At 50.0% G+C, this 12,815-nt stretch overlaps 1 protein-coding gene across 5 annotated transcripts in view; it reads right to left on the bottom strand.

Annotated features, from left to right (window-relative positions):
- The window catches only part of LARGE1 (LARGE xylosyl- and glucuronyltransferase 1), a 593,475-nt gene that overhangs the window by 363,745 nt on the left and 216,915 nt on the right, over positions 1–12,815 (bottom strand). The gene's annotated exons all lie outside the window — the stretch shown is intronic.

Below are 12,815 nucleotides of genomic sequence, written 5' to 3'. Positions count from 1 at the left end.
CACCAGTCACCTCGCTCCCAACAAACGGAAAAACAGGTATGATCCCCACGTATCTGACACCCCCCAGAGTCACAGAGGGGGCTCTGTGGCATTAAAACACCCAAGAAGCCTGCCAACATTGGGCACATGTGGAGCCTTTCATCTGAGCTGGGGTTTGTTTGTTTGTTTTTTGGCTTGTTCCCAGGCCAGGAATCAAACCCAGGCCACAGCAGTGACCACACTGGGTCCTTAACCCACTGCACCACCAGGGAACTCCCATTTGAGCTGTTTCAAATGGCACTGCTATGAAACGGACAGGCTCTATCCTACCCAGCTCCATCTTTGCTTTTAGAATCTATATTTGGGGCCAGCACATTCCTAAGAATAGAATCACTGAGTTAAAGGGTAAGTGTGCAATTTATAGTTCTCCTGATGAACTTGGCAGTTTACTCTCCAGAAAGAACCATGTTGATGTAACAACTAGCAATTCCAACCCCACAATCACTGAGGGAGTCAGGGCTGGGCTTCATTCCCGCACCAGGCTAGGCACCTCCCTTCTATCATCTTTTTCAGTATCCCCCAGCGCTCAGGTGGCCTCATTTGATTGATGGGGAAAGTGAGGTCTTAAAAAACAAAGTGACGGCCCCCGGCAACACAGTTCTTTTTTGGCTGTGCCCTCTGCACATGGAAGTTCCTGGGCTAGGAAATGAACCCACGCCTCAGCAGAGACCCATACCGCTGCAGGGACAACATGGGATCCTTAACCTGCTGGGCCACTAGAGAACTCCAAGACAGTTCTTCTGAGAGGGGGCTGGGAAAGGAACGTTTAAAGTCCTAGATCCCTCCAGGTCTGCTGCATCTGCAGGATCACTCAGCTCTGAGCTTTCCCGCACTCTTCCGACAGCGCCCGTTTACTGAGGACAACCACAGGCCAGGCTCTGGACCGGCTCTTATGATACGCGCTCCCCCATCCATCCAAGTCAATGAGGCAGCGATAACGATGATGTTGCTGATGAGGATGCCCGGTCTGCTCCGGAATGCTGATGCGTGTGAGGCATCTTGCAAAGCACTTTACCTTCATCTATTATCTCAACTCTAAAAATCTATGAGCGAGGCATCAATAGGCCCAGAGCAGAGATGAAAAGGAGTGATGCTCAGAAAAGGGACTTCCCTCCAGTGTCGCCCAGACTATAAATGCAAAATACATCCATCAACTAATAAATGGATTTGAACACGAGGCTCTTTCCCAAACCTACACATGCCGCGGCCACGCCAGGCTGTCCCAACGGCTACCAACACCCAGCAGGCAGGCAGGCGGGCAGGCGGCGAGGGCGACGGTGTCTCTAGACAAAGGGGTGAACACAATCAGCTCTGTACTTCGGTTTGGCTTCCCGCAGATGTGCTGGCCGTGTGCGGTTTGATCAGAGCTGCGTTTACTGCAACGCCATCCGACTGGCTGCATACGCGTGCACAGCTTTCCCTTCGGAGGGCCGCTTCCCACTACAGCAAAAGAGAATCAGAAGGACCAGCCCACATCCGGGCTCAGGCCTCCAAAGGCTAAGAGGGGTCTTCTCATCAGAGCCCTGGGGAGAAGGGGAAGGCTTCCTCTCAAGGGCACCCTCTGCAGCGCAGAGGCAGGAGTAGAAAGGAAGGGACTCCAGAAAGCAACAGCAGTAGCTGCCTATAGGCAGAAAGAGCATCACGCTGGGAAAGGAGCCACCCAAGATGTGACCCGGGGCAAGTCAGTCTTGGCCTCATGAACACTGATAAAATTATTGAACAACGAGATGCAATTTTGGAGGGAGTGGGGGGATGCTTAGCCAAGAATGACTGAATAGCTTTGAAGAAAGCATTTGTCAAATCAAGATAAGAGTTTCCTGGATCCCACATCACCTGCACAGCTAACCCACCACCTGAGAAGTTCTCTTCCTCAAAATGCACAGGCATAAACCCACAGATTGGCCCGGTTTTGTCCTCATGCAGCCACCATCACAGATTCTTCAAGATCCCAGCCCAGTTCACGGGGCAGTAACATGGCAGCTTGAAAGCCGCCTGAAGAAGAAATCCATCACCACGTAAGAAATCCATCACCTCCAGGACAGACAGAATTGGCACATGAGACCCCTTCCAGCCGAATCATGTGCTGAATAAAGAAAGGGGAGGGAGAAGGGGGAAGCCCCAGCACTTCCCTTCCTTGCTGTCCTGACATGAGCTGGGGGTGCCTTTCTCCTTGTCATCCTCCTGCCAACTGCTCACAGGAGACCTCCCGGGACCACCTCTGCCCCCCACCCCCAGCATCAGCAGCCTGATCATTGTACCATGTCTCCTTGCATAAAATACAGAGAATGCCCAGGTGAGTAGGGAAAGCATTCGAGCTAACATAATAAGATTCAGAAAGGCAGGTTTGGCTTGCCAGAGATGTTCTTTTCATTGTAACTGAGGGCGTCTCCAGGTGTTAACAGCTGGACACGGTTATCACATGCCTCTTGCTGGGGTTTACTGCTACACGAGCAGCATACAGGCGAGATTTTCCTAGCCCCCAGGCCTCGGGGCACGTATGCAGCCACGAGCCCTCCCCTCCTCCAACCTGCCCCCACCCTGCCTCTCTTCAAAAGCTCTGGCTTCCTGGCCCAATGTATTCTCTGCTCCCAGTTCTTTGGAATCAAAGGAACTTTTTTTTAAAACCTCAAGCTGCTTGGAGGGGAAAGGGTGGCAATTTGTAAATTCCCTACTTGGCCCTGTCTACCTGCAAAGATGCAGGAAAGTCCGGGGGAGGTAAAGGAGGAGGGCTGTGTTTCTCTTTTTAGTTTCCAGATGGAGCCGCCTCCCACTGGCTCCCCCGCACACCCAAGCGGCTGATGTCACCGTTGGGATTTTAGGAGGCGTTGTGCAGGCCTTGGGCAAGTACCTCCACACAAATCAACCATGGTGAGCATGTCTGAGAAAGCCACAGACGTGGAGCCAACGCATCCTTAGCTCTGAAAACATCTGCAGAATCACCGTGCGGAGACTTGGCCAATGGACATTTGGGCAGCTGTGCCAGCTGGACTGAGGTGTGACCTTGGACTGTGCCAAGGTCTCTGAGAGGTAGAGACACGCAACCAGGCTGAGGGGCAGAGAATGACGAGGCCCCGAATATGGCCCACCCCGTGGGACTCTTCTAGAAAACTGCTTTGACCATTTCCCAGGATGGAGAGCTCAGGATCCATCAACCATGTGGCCTGGAGGAGAAAAGGGGGCTTCCCACAGAGCCTGGCCCTGCTGGGGGACCAGCCTCCGCACACTGAAGAGAAGCTGCTGACACTCTGGGGGGCTGTCAGATCATCTAAAAAGGAACCAGGGGAGCTCCTGGTGTGGCTCAAAGGGTTAAGAACCTGATTAGTATCCATGACGATGTGGGTTCGATCTCTGGGCTTGCTCAGTGGGTTAAGGATCAGGTGTTGCCATGAGCTGTGGCACAGGCTGTAGATGCATCTTGGATCGACTGCAGCTGTGGTGCAGGACTGCAGCGATGCTATGGCTCTCATTTGACCCCTAGCCCAGGAACTTCCATATGCCTAATGTGCAGCCCTAAAAAGATGATAGATAGATAGATAGATAGATAGATAGATAGATAGATAGGTAGATAGATAGATAGATAGATAGGTAGATAGATAGATAGGTAGATAGATAGATAGGTAGATAGATAGGTAGATAGATAGATAGGTAGATAGATAGATAGGTAGATAGATAGATAGGTAGATAGATAGATAGGTAGATAGGATAGATTAGGTTAGATAGATAGATAAGATTAGATTAAGTAGGTGGGTAGAGAAGGAACCCGATGAACATGAAGGTGTCCCAGACTGAGTCTGTCCACCAGAAAAAGCACCACAGAAGGGGACGGGGGTAGTGACTGTGGACAGAGAGACCTGAATGGAGATGCTGGCCTGAACCTCTTTTTACTTGGCCTCAACGAGATGCCAGCCAGGTGCCACACACCTCAAACTAGACATCCTATTTCATGCCCTGTGAGCCACTGCATCTCTGCAGGGGACTGCCCTTGCAGCAGGTTTCTAGGGCTGCCAGAACCATGGCCCACAGAGTGGATTAAACAACAGAAATTTTCTCACAGCTCTGGAGGCTGGAAGCTTCAGATCAAGGTGTCAGCAGGGTTGGTTTCTTCTGAGGCCTCCCTCTTTGGCTTGGAGATGGCCGCCTTCTCTCTACATCTTCATGGGGTCCTTCCTCTGTCTATGGCTGTGTCCCAATCACCTCCTCTTTTTTTTTTCTTTTTTGTCTTTTTAGGGCCGCACCCATGGCCTATGAAGTTTCCAGGCTAGGGGTGTAATCAGAGCTACAGCTGCCAGCCTAAACCACAGCCACAGCAACACCAGATCTGAGCCACGTCTGCAACCTACACCCCAATCCACAGCAACATCAAATCCTTAACCCACTGAGCAAGGCTGGGAATCAAACCCGCATCCTCATGGATGCTAGTCAGATTCGTTTCCACTGAGCCACAATGGGAACTCCCCCAATCTCCTCTTCTTAAAAGGACAACAGCCATACTGGCTTAGGACAGTTATACTGTCCATACCAGACAATAGACATCCTGGACACGACCTCATTCTACCTTCATTACCTCTTTCCAGGCCCCATTTCCAAAGGCAGTTATAGTCTGAGATACTGAGGGTTAAGATTCAACATAAGGATTTTGAGGGAGACAGTTCAACCCATCAAAGTCATGGCCATCTTTCATACCACTAAAGAACACGAGACACACAGGAAGCAAATGACTTCTCCAAAGCCACACCATTGTTTGTGCCAGACCTAGGATCCATATTTCCAAGACCCTAAAATCATGATCCTTCTGCTCCAAGAGTGCCGCAGACCTGCGCTCAGGAAGGTTACGTGGCTTACCAGAGGGTCCCAGATCTAAAAAGCATGACACTGGCACTCCCATCTGGGTTCTAGTTCATTTTAGCCCCGGTAGTTGTTTGCATGGAGCATGCCAAGATCCTTAGATGAAAACTGCCCTGGGTTGAGCCAGTTACGGCCCATCATCACAACTCCATGTTCTCTATTCTGAGTTGTCCAGACACCTTGATGGTGCTAAGCTACCCATTCTCCCTCACAATGCAGATTTTTAAAAAGCTGCTTTGCAGGTCATTCAACTGCAGAATCATGACAACACTGAGAGAGCCCCCTTCTGATGGATGCCTATTTTCCAAATTGGATTTCATGCTTCCTGGGAGCCTCTTGATGGTACCTAGTGGAAAACCTTGCACGAAGCAGTTTGCCAATAAATATTTGTTGAATGCGTGAATGCATGTATGAATGGATGGAGTAGTCATGGCATCCTCAAAAGACCCCCCCCCCCCAGTTTTAAATTCAGTGCTTCTGCTGTGGCGCGGGGCGGGGGGGGGGGGGGGGGCGGGGACGACACCAGGACTGTGGCTTGACAGCTGAGGACTGCATCAGGCCTGGACAGTACCTTTCCTCCTAGAGTCCATCTTCCTCCCACCCGGTCAGCGGCCAGCGTGTCAGGGCAGCATCACCAGTGGAAAGAGAAGTGCCCCCGAGGATAACGGCCCTCATCCAGGTACAGAAGGATGGAGAGCCCCGGGACAAGTGAAACTCTGCCTTTAGAATTACTCCCAACACTACTTTGATGGTCTCCTTCTCTTGCCAGATCCTCGCTGGGTGGGAAAAACAGGGAAAACGTCACCATCATTATTTAAACCCACTGTCTCCATGGCGTATGCTCCTGCTTTCAAAAATGCCACTGCCTTTCAATGAATGTCTGTTCAAGTAACTCTATAAGCAAAGAACTACCATGGACAGTTTCCAAAGAAGCCGAAGACAAAAGCTCATGACAGCAAGGTGTTTATGATGAATTCAAGGAGATAAAAGATATTCAAGAATGTAGAAAAATATCATACAAATTATATAGATATATGTTTAGCTTCTAAGGAATGCCTAGTGACCAGTGTAGGGTAAGGATTTTAAAGTCTCTTCTCAAGAGAGAAGAGACCCGTCAGTAAATCAAAGAATCAAATGGGAAACCCAAACTGGAAACCTTGGCCTTGGGCCCTAAGTGAGAGCTGGGTCTGGGTCTAACGGACGACCATGGACATGGACGGACCAGGGTGTTGAGCAAGTTAAGAAGAAGAGTGGCACAAATGAAAGGCCCAGAAGCCATGCCATGTGAAATGGGGAAAGGGACAAAAAAGGAGGTGGGCCACTTGGAGAAGGAAGATGGAACGCACGACCACGGGTGCAGGGGTTCCTGGGGACCGCGAATGGTCCTTTCAACTGAGGCCTTTAGACCGGACACAACGGCCCCCAGAAACCCAATCAATTATCCTGAGCAGAGGAATAAAATGAAACAAGGGCTTTCTGAGGAATTAATAGCATTCCACCTGCACTGCTCCGATGGGAGCAGAATGAATCCAGGAAGGTGGCCCCCGTGGCAGGCACAGTGATTCGAGGGCGGTGAGGTGGTCCTGCACACTAGAGGAAAGGCCAGAAAAGTTCTTACCAACCAGGGACCCATTTCGGCAGGAGGTCACTGCTCCAGCAATGTCCTGGGACGTTTGCCTCAAAACACCACTGATAACTTTTCGACATGTCCAAAGCAACACATACCAGAACTGGAAAAAAACCTTTGATAGCAAACAAGGCTTCCAAACGTTTGTTTTAGGAAGTCGTTCATTCACCATTTATTGAGTCCCGACTGTGTATGAGGGACGGTGCTAGGCACTGAGCAGACATGGGTGTGCTCATGGTATCATCAGAGAGGTTACCAGGAGGAGAAACCTCTGACTCCAACTTCATTCCTCAGAGGTGTGGCAGTTTCACGAGGGGGACAAGGAGACACGCGTAGAAGACAGAAAGGAGTCTCTGCTAAGGCAGCGGTGGTACAGAGCAAGGTGTAGCCTTGGCACTCCCAAATCTGTCAGGTGCTGGGACTGAAGGATGGAAGAATGGAGAGACAGAAGGACAGGGAGGGATGGAGGGACAGAGGGATGGAAGGACGGAAGGATGGAGGGACAGAGGGATGGAAGGACGGAAGGATGGAGGGACAGAGGGATGGAAGGATGGAGGGACAGAGGGATGGAAGGACGGAGGGACAGAGGGATGGAAGGACGGAGGGACAGAGGGATGGAAGGACGGAGGGACAGAGGGATGGAAGGATGGAGGGACAGAGGGATGGAAGGACGGAAGGATGGAGGGACAGAGGGATGGAAGGACGGAAGGATGGAGGGACAGAGGGATGGAAGGACGGAAGGATGGAGGGACAGAGGGATGGAAGGACGGAGGGACAGAGGGATGGAAGGATGGAGGGACAGAGGGATGGAAGGATGGAGGGACAGAGGGATGGAAGGATGGAGGGACAGAGGGATGGAAGGACGGAAGGATGGAGGGACAGAGGGATGGAAGGACGGAAGGATGGAGGGACAGATGGACATAGCTGCAGCAGGAGGAGGAGGACAGAAGCTTAGACTCCAAGAGCAGACCGGACTGATGTGTTTGAAGGGTCCTAACCCCTGCGTTACAATACGTTGCTACACCAGGCTCCATCCAAATTCTTCCCACTTTCATTTAAATGTGTCCATAAATATTGAATGAGATAAAAGTCTGAGGAAGGCTCTGGAAACCAGGAATGGGATTGATCATCTTGCTGTAGAGAAGTGAAGTAAGTTGCCCATAGTAGACTAATCCATATGGTACTGTTTAGAAAAACTATGTGCTGCCTCTAGCCAAATGATATGCGCAGCAACGCCCCTGAGACCAGACAGAGAGAGAAGAGCACAGAGGAGGGGAAAGCAAGCAAAAATGTGGGTTTAAAATAAAAGCTGCTTCTGCCAGATTTCACAAAATAAAGCTAGGAGCTCATGCTTGTCGAATATTTAGTGGTGCACCATTTTTTTAGATGGAGGTAGTTGAGGTCCACGAAGTATAGTAACATATCCCAAATTACCCAACCAGCAGAAGCCAATGCCAAGAGCCAACCCCAGCTGGTTTGACTCTAAAGAGCTTTAACCACTCCCACTACCCCATTCAACCTCTTGCAGTGAAGAGTACGATGGCAGATGCCACCTCGCTAGGGAAGCCAGGAATCTGGATGCCAGGCCTAACACTGGACATGAATGATTCTGCACCAGTACGAATGCCAGCCTCAGCTGGAGAAACGGCCCCTTCCCTCAGCATCCCAGCAGTTTTGACATAGGCAGGATCAGGTGGTTCGTGGGATCTGAGGTTTTCAAGGGGAGTGTTCACTGAGGCCAGGGGACCCGCTGACGATGGGGCACAGCAGAATGACGGTCCAACCTTGCGCAACGAGGTGAGCTACACACTCCACCCCAGTGATGCTGGAAAAATGTCGGGAGATCTCAACTTGGTTCCAAGTGTGGTCAAGGGACAGCAAGAAACAGGTGGAGGACTGGAGGAAACCAAGAGTAATCAGAGTCAAACAGTTGAGAGGGGGATGGAGGGTGGAGGGAGAGATGGAGGGAGGGATGGAGGGATAAAGATGGAGAGAAGGATGGAGAAAGTGATGGAGAGAGGGGTGGAGGGGTAGAAAAATAGAGGGGTGAAGAGAGGACTGAAGGGATAGAGAGGAAGGTGAAGGGTGGAGAAGAGAAGGATGGAGAAGGGGATGAAGGGAGAGAAGGATGAAGAGAGGGATAGATGGATGATGGGAGGGATGAAGGAGTACAGGGGTAGAGGGGTAGAGAGAGGATGGAGGGGTGGAGGGAAAGAGAGAGAGAGTGTGTGTGTGTCTATGTGTACACAGATGAGTAGGTACCATACATCCTACTGAGGCCAGCAGGAAAAGCTAACATCCTAGACTTTCAAGAAAGGGAAGCAGAGGCAATAACAGGCATGGGAAGGGAAGAGCCAGTACCCTTGGCCCCCAGCCTTCCTCAGCAGCCTCAACCAGAGACAAATTAAAATTATATTCCTAAGGCATAGACTCTGGGGCCTTCAGGAATCTGCCTTGTGTGGCAGCTGCACTCACAGGAGGCGTGTCAGGAATATCTGGTGATGGTGACAAGGCCGGCTACTCATTTACAGCCACCTAAACTACCTGTCCCCGTGGCTAATCCGTTCTGTGTTTGTCCTCAAAAAACTCCCCTTTATGAACCTCTCCATCCTGCGAGAAAAATCACATCACTTGAGGGCTGAGATGTGCTAAGAAGCTCGGAGCTTCATTTCATATCAATTTCCTTATAACTAATCAGTTTTATTTAAAGAGGAGGAGGGGTCTCCATTTATCCACAGACCAGGGAAAATGGATACAGCTTAGAGAACAATTACACATAATAGTCCCAGAAGGGTTAGCTGTTCAGATCATCATTAAAGAAATGGATGGAGTTGGTTTTAAAAAAGGTTCCAGCCCTCCCTGCCTCCCCTGAACTGGATCAAGAAAAACGACAGGGCCATCTCCACTTCCTTCTGGAACCACATTAAAATGTATCATCTCCAAACAGCTTTTCTCTAAGAACCTCCCACCTCGGCTGCGCCTCTAGTGGGATAGACATGCAGGGGACTGGCTTTTGGAAGCATGTCAATTTCAGTTTGGGGTTCACTCAATACTATAGTTACTGGGGGGGGGGTATTTTTAAACACATCAGCCAGCACACACACAGCTGGACCCAGCAAACCAGGTTGGCATTTCTTTCCTTTTCTCCTTTTTGTTTCTTTCCTGGCCACCCTGCAGCACAGGGAGTTCCCTGGCCAGGGATCAGATCCGAGCTGCAGTTGCAACCTAAGCTGCAGCTGTGGCAATGCTGGGTCCTTAACCCACTGTGCCGAGCTGGGGATGGAACCTGCGTCCCAGCACTCCCAAGATGCTGCTGATCTTGGGGAATTCTGGCCTTTTATTTTATCGGACAGTTCTTTAATAATCTAGTTGGTGGTTTTGCTTTAGGCTTGCCCACCCTCCCCAGGTACGCACTGTGTTAAGTCATAAATGGCAAATCCATGTATCTGTCTACACAGACACACGGATTCATCCCTTCCCCCTTCTCCCCCCATCAATAACGATGAACAGGACCACCCTGCCCACTGGTCCAGGCAAGAGGGGCCTGCCTCCTGCCTTTCTGCTAAGTTGGCTCAGACAGCTGGAAACTATGGCAAGTCACTCTGATGACAGACAGGCCAGGAATAGGCTCCCTGGTCTATCCTGTGATAACCCAACTGCAAAGACATGAAAAAAATTGATCTGTGCCTGGAAAAATTTCTTTCGGCTCTGGAGTCAGACAAGCTAGTTCAGATGGTGGCCCCTTTGTCTGTGCATTCTTAGGCACAGACCCCTCCCCTTGCCAAGCCTGTGGCCTCATCTGGGGGCAAAGAATGATACCTACTTCATAGGAGCAAACAGGCAAAGTCAGAATGGAGATAAGAGATAACCACACGATACACTGGAGATACAGACAAGCAACAAACGCTTTGATCACATAAATGCTCAAGTTAGAAGTACAACACAAGCATACCTGGGTAACCAGCACGAGACAAGAAGAACAAGAGAACTGGGCAAGTGATCTGCAGTGTCCAGGTAAGATGGACCGTGGCATCATCTCAAATTGCCATCCAGCTTATCCCCAGAAAAGCCTCTCGCTGGCCCCTCCAAGACAGACCAACCAACCACATAAAACTCTTGAACCCATCAAACTTCACCCTGGCCTCCTGGGCATCCTGAATTCCAACCTATGAGACCTCAGATTGTGGAAGAATGTGGGGTGGCTACCTCACGTGTCCTGAATGTGGGCCTCGGAAGAGGCACACGGGTGACAGGTGGCATGAGTAAGGCTTGGCCTAACCTTCTCTCGTTTCATCACCACGCCCTGCTGGTTCATTTGCTCATCCAGCATCCCCTCGTCTGCCCCCCAGTTCAGAAATGTCCGCTCAGTTCTGAAGTCCTCCAGGGTCCCCAGCCCGACTTACTCCAGGCCATCCTGTGGCATTTAAGTCACAGGCAGCAGCCCCTCTCGGGTCCTCAGCTGGCCCCCTCCCAGAAGGACCTGTCTACAAAAGTCGGGGAGAGAAATAAGGGCAACGCTGCGGAGAGGAAGGAGCCTGGAGGGGAAGCAAGGAGACCTGAGAGTCACGCTCCACTAGTGGGAAGAAGCACCTTCCATGCTCTCCCTCTTCTGCGTGAGAAGCCTGGGCTAAGAATCAGAGTTGGCTGTTCCTCTGAAGCCCTCAGCTGACACCGTCAAAAGTGAGGTCAGGAGAAGAACAAGCAACTGGCCAGTGAGTTCCTGGCCAGGTCAGGCTGGAGCCCAGGTACCTACCTATCACCCAGGGCTTTCCCACCTTCTCATCAACAGGAGCCATCCCACCATCCACGGAGCCCTCGCCACTCCTCCCTGGAGGCACAAGCGATCCCTTGCCATCCTGCTTCTTTGCGTTAATGTTCCTAAGGGCAGGCTGGTATCCAGATCCTGGGGCAACGCCTGGGCAATTCTCTAGTCTCTAAGGGAACTCTCCAGGCCAGCTGTGCTCCCATCCCCCCCACGGCCAATGGCCCTTTTTCTGAACCACAAGGCGAACCTTCTTCTATGGCACCTGCACTAGAATAAAGCTCCTAAACTTAAGTGGGCATCAGAGCCACCTTGAGGGCTGGCTAACACGTAAGAACACCCCCCGCCCCCCCGCAAGGCACCTGCTGCAGAAGGTCTGGAGTGGAGTCTGGGAATTTGCATTTGAAACAAGTTCCAGCTTCAGAATTCTCTCTCCCCAACTCCCCCTTCTGGTGACATGAGGCAAGGATCGCAGATCAGACCCCCATCTGCAATTCCGGTGGCATCGGACATGCCAGGCTAAAGTTGCTCTTCTTTCAGACACGGCTCAGATCTTGCCTGTGATCACAGACACATGTCACTGAGCAAAGAACCCCAGGCTGATCCGCTGCGGGTTCCAACTGGCAGTGGGCTTTCTTTTCACTGCTCTGAAACCAGCAGGAAGAAATCTCTTTAAGGAGTTACAAAACATCCACAATTTATTTAATTTTGAGTTAATTCTCCAGCACTAACTACTATTTCCAATTTCATGTTTCCCTCTAGATAAATTGTTTCAACTCTTTGCACAGTCTATGCTCAAATTTCCACCTCATCCCATATGCTTACGAATGATTAAAACAGGTAGCCCTCACTTTGTGAAAAAGAGGCAAACCTTCAAATCTCTTTCCAAATATCACTCCTATGCCATAGGGTTGCCAGATATAGGAGAAAACTAGAGTAGACCCAGTGAGATTTGAATTTCAGATGAACTCATTTCTTTTTAGTATAAGCATACCCTATACAATATTTGCTACATATTTTACTAAAAATTATCAAGCATTTATCTGAACTTCAAATTTAATAAAGAGCCTTGTATTTTACCTGGCAACGCTACTACACCTGTGCATTTGTTCAAAAAATATATATCAATGGGAGAGGTGGACTGGGGGTATGGGGTTAGCAAAGGCACACTGAGTTATATGGAATGATTGGCCAACAGAGAGCTGCTATATAGCACGGGAAACTCTACTTAATATTCTGTGATAATCTACGTGGGAAAAGAATCTGAGAAAAAGGATGCATGTACACATATACTGAATCACTTTGTTATACAGCAGAAATTCTCACAACATTGTAAACCAACCATATTTCAATAAAACTTTAAAAGATGAAAAAAAAATATATATATAGCCTCTACCACAGGTTACTTGCTACAAATACAAGAAATATAGGCAGGGGCGTGGGGCAAATGCTTAAAAAGTGGCTGTGGTTGCATGTCTGGCTAGCTCAGTTGATAGAGCATGAGCCTCTTAAAACATGGCTGTGGAGTTCCCACTGTGGCTC

This window comes from Sus scrofa, chromosome 5 (genome assembly GCF_054392235.1).
Source record: "Sus scrofa isolate SSC_HxYL_T2T_F1_AM1 chromosome 5, Sscrofa_HxYL_maternal_Yorkshire_Landrace_v2.0, whole genome shotgun sequence".
Taxonomy (NCBI): domain Eukaryota; kingdom Metazoa; phylum Chordata; class Mammalia; order Artiodactyla; family Suidae; genus Sus; species Sus scrofa.
This window is presented reverse-complemented; position numbering and strand designations above follow the sequence as displayed.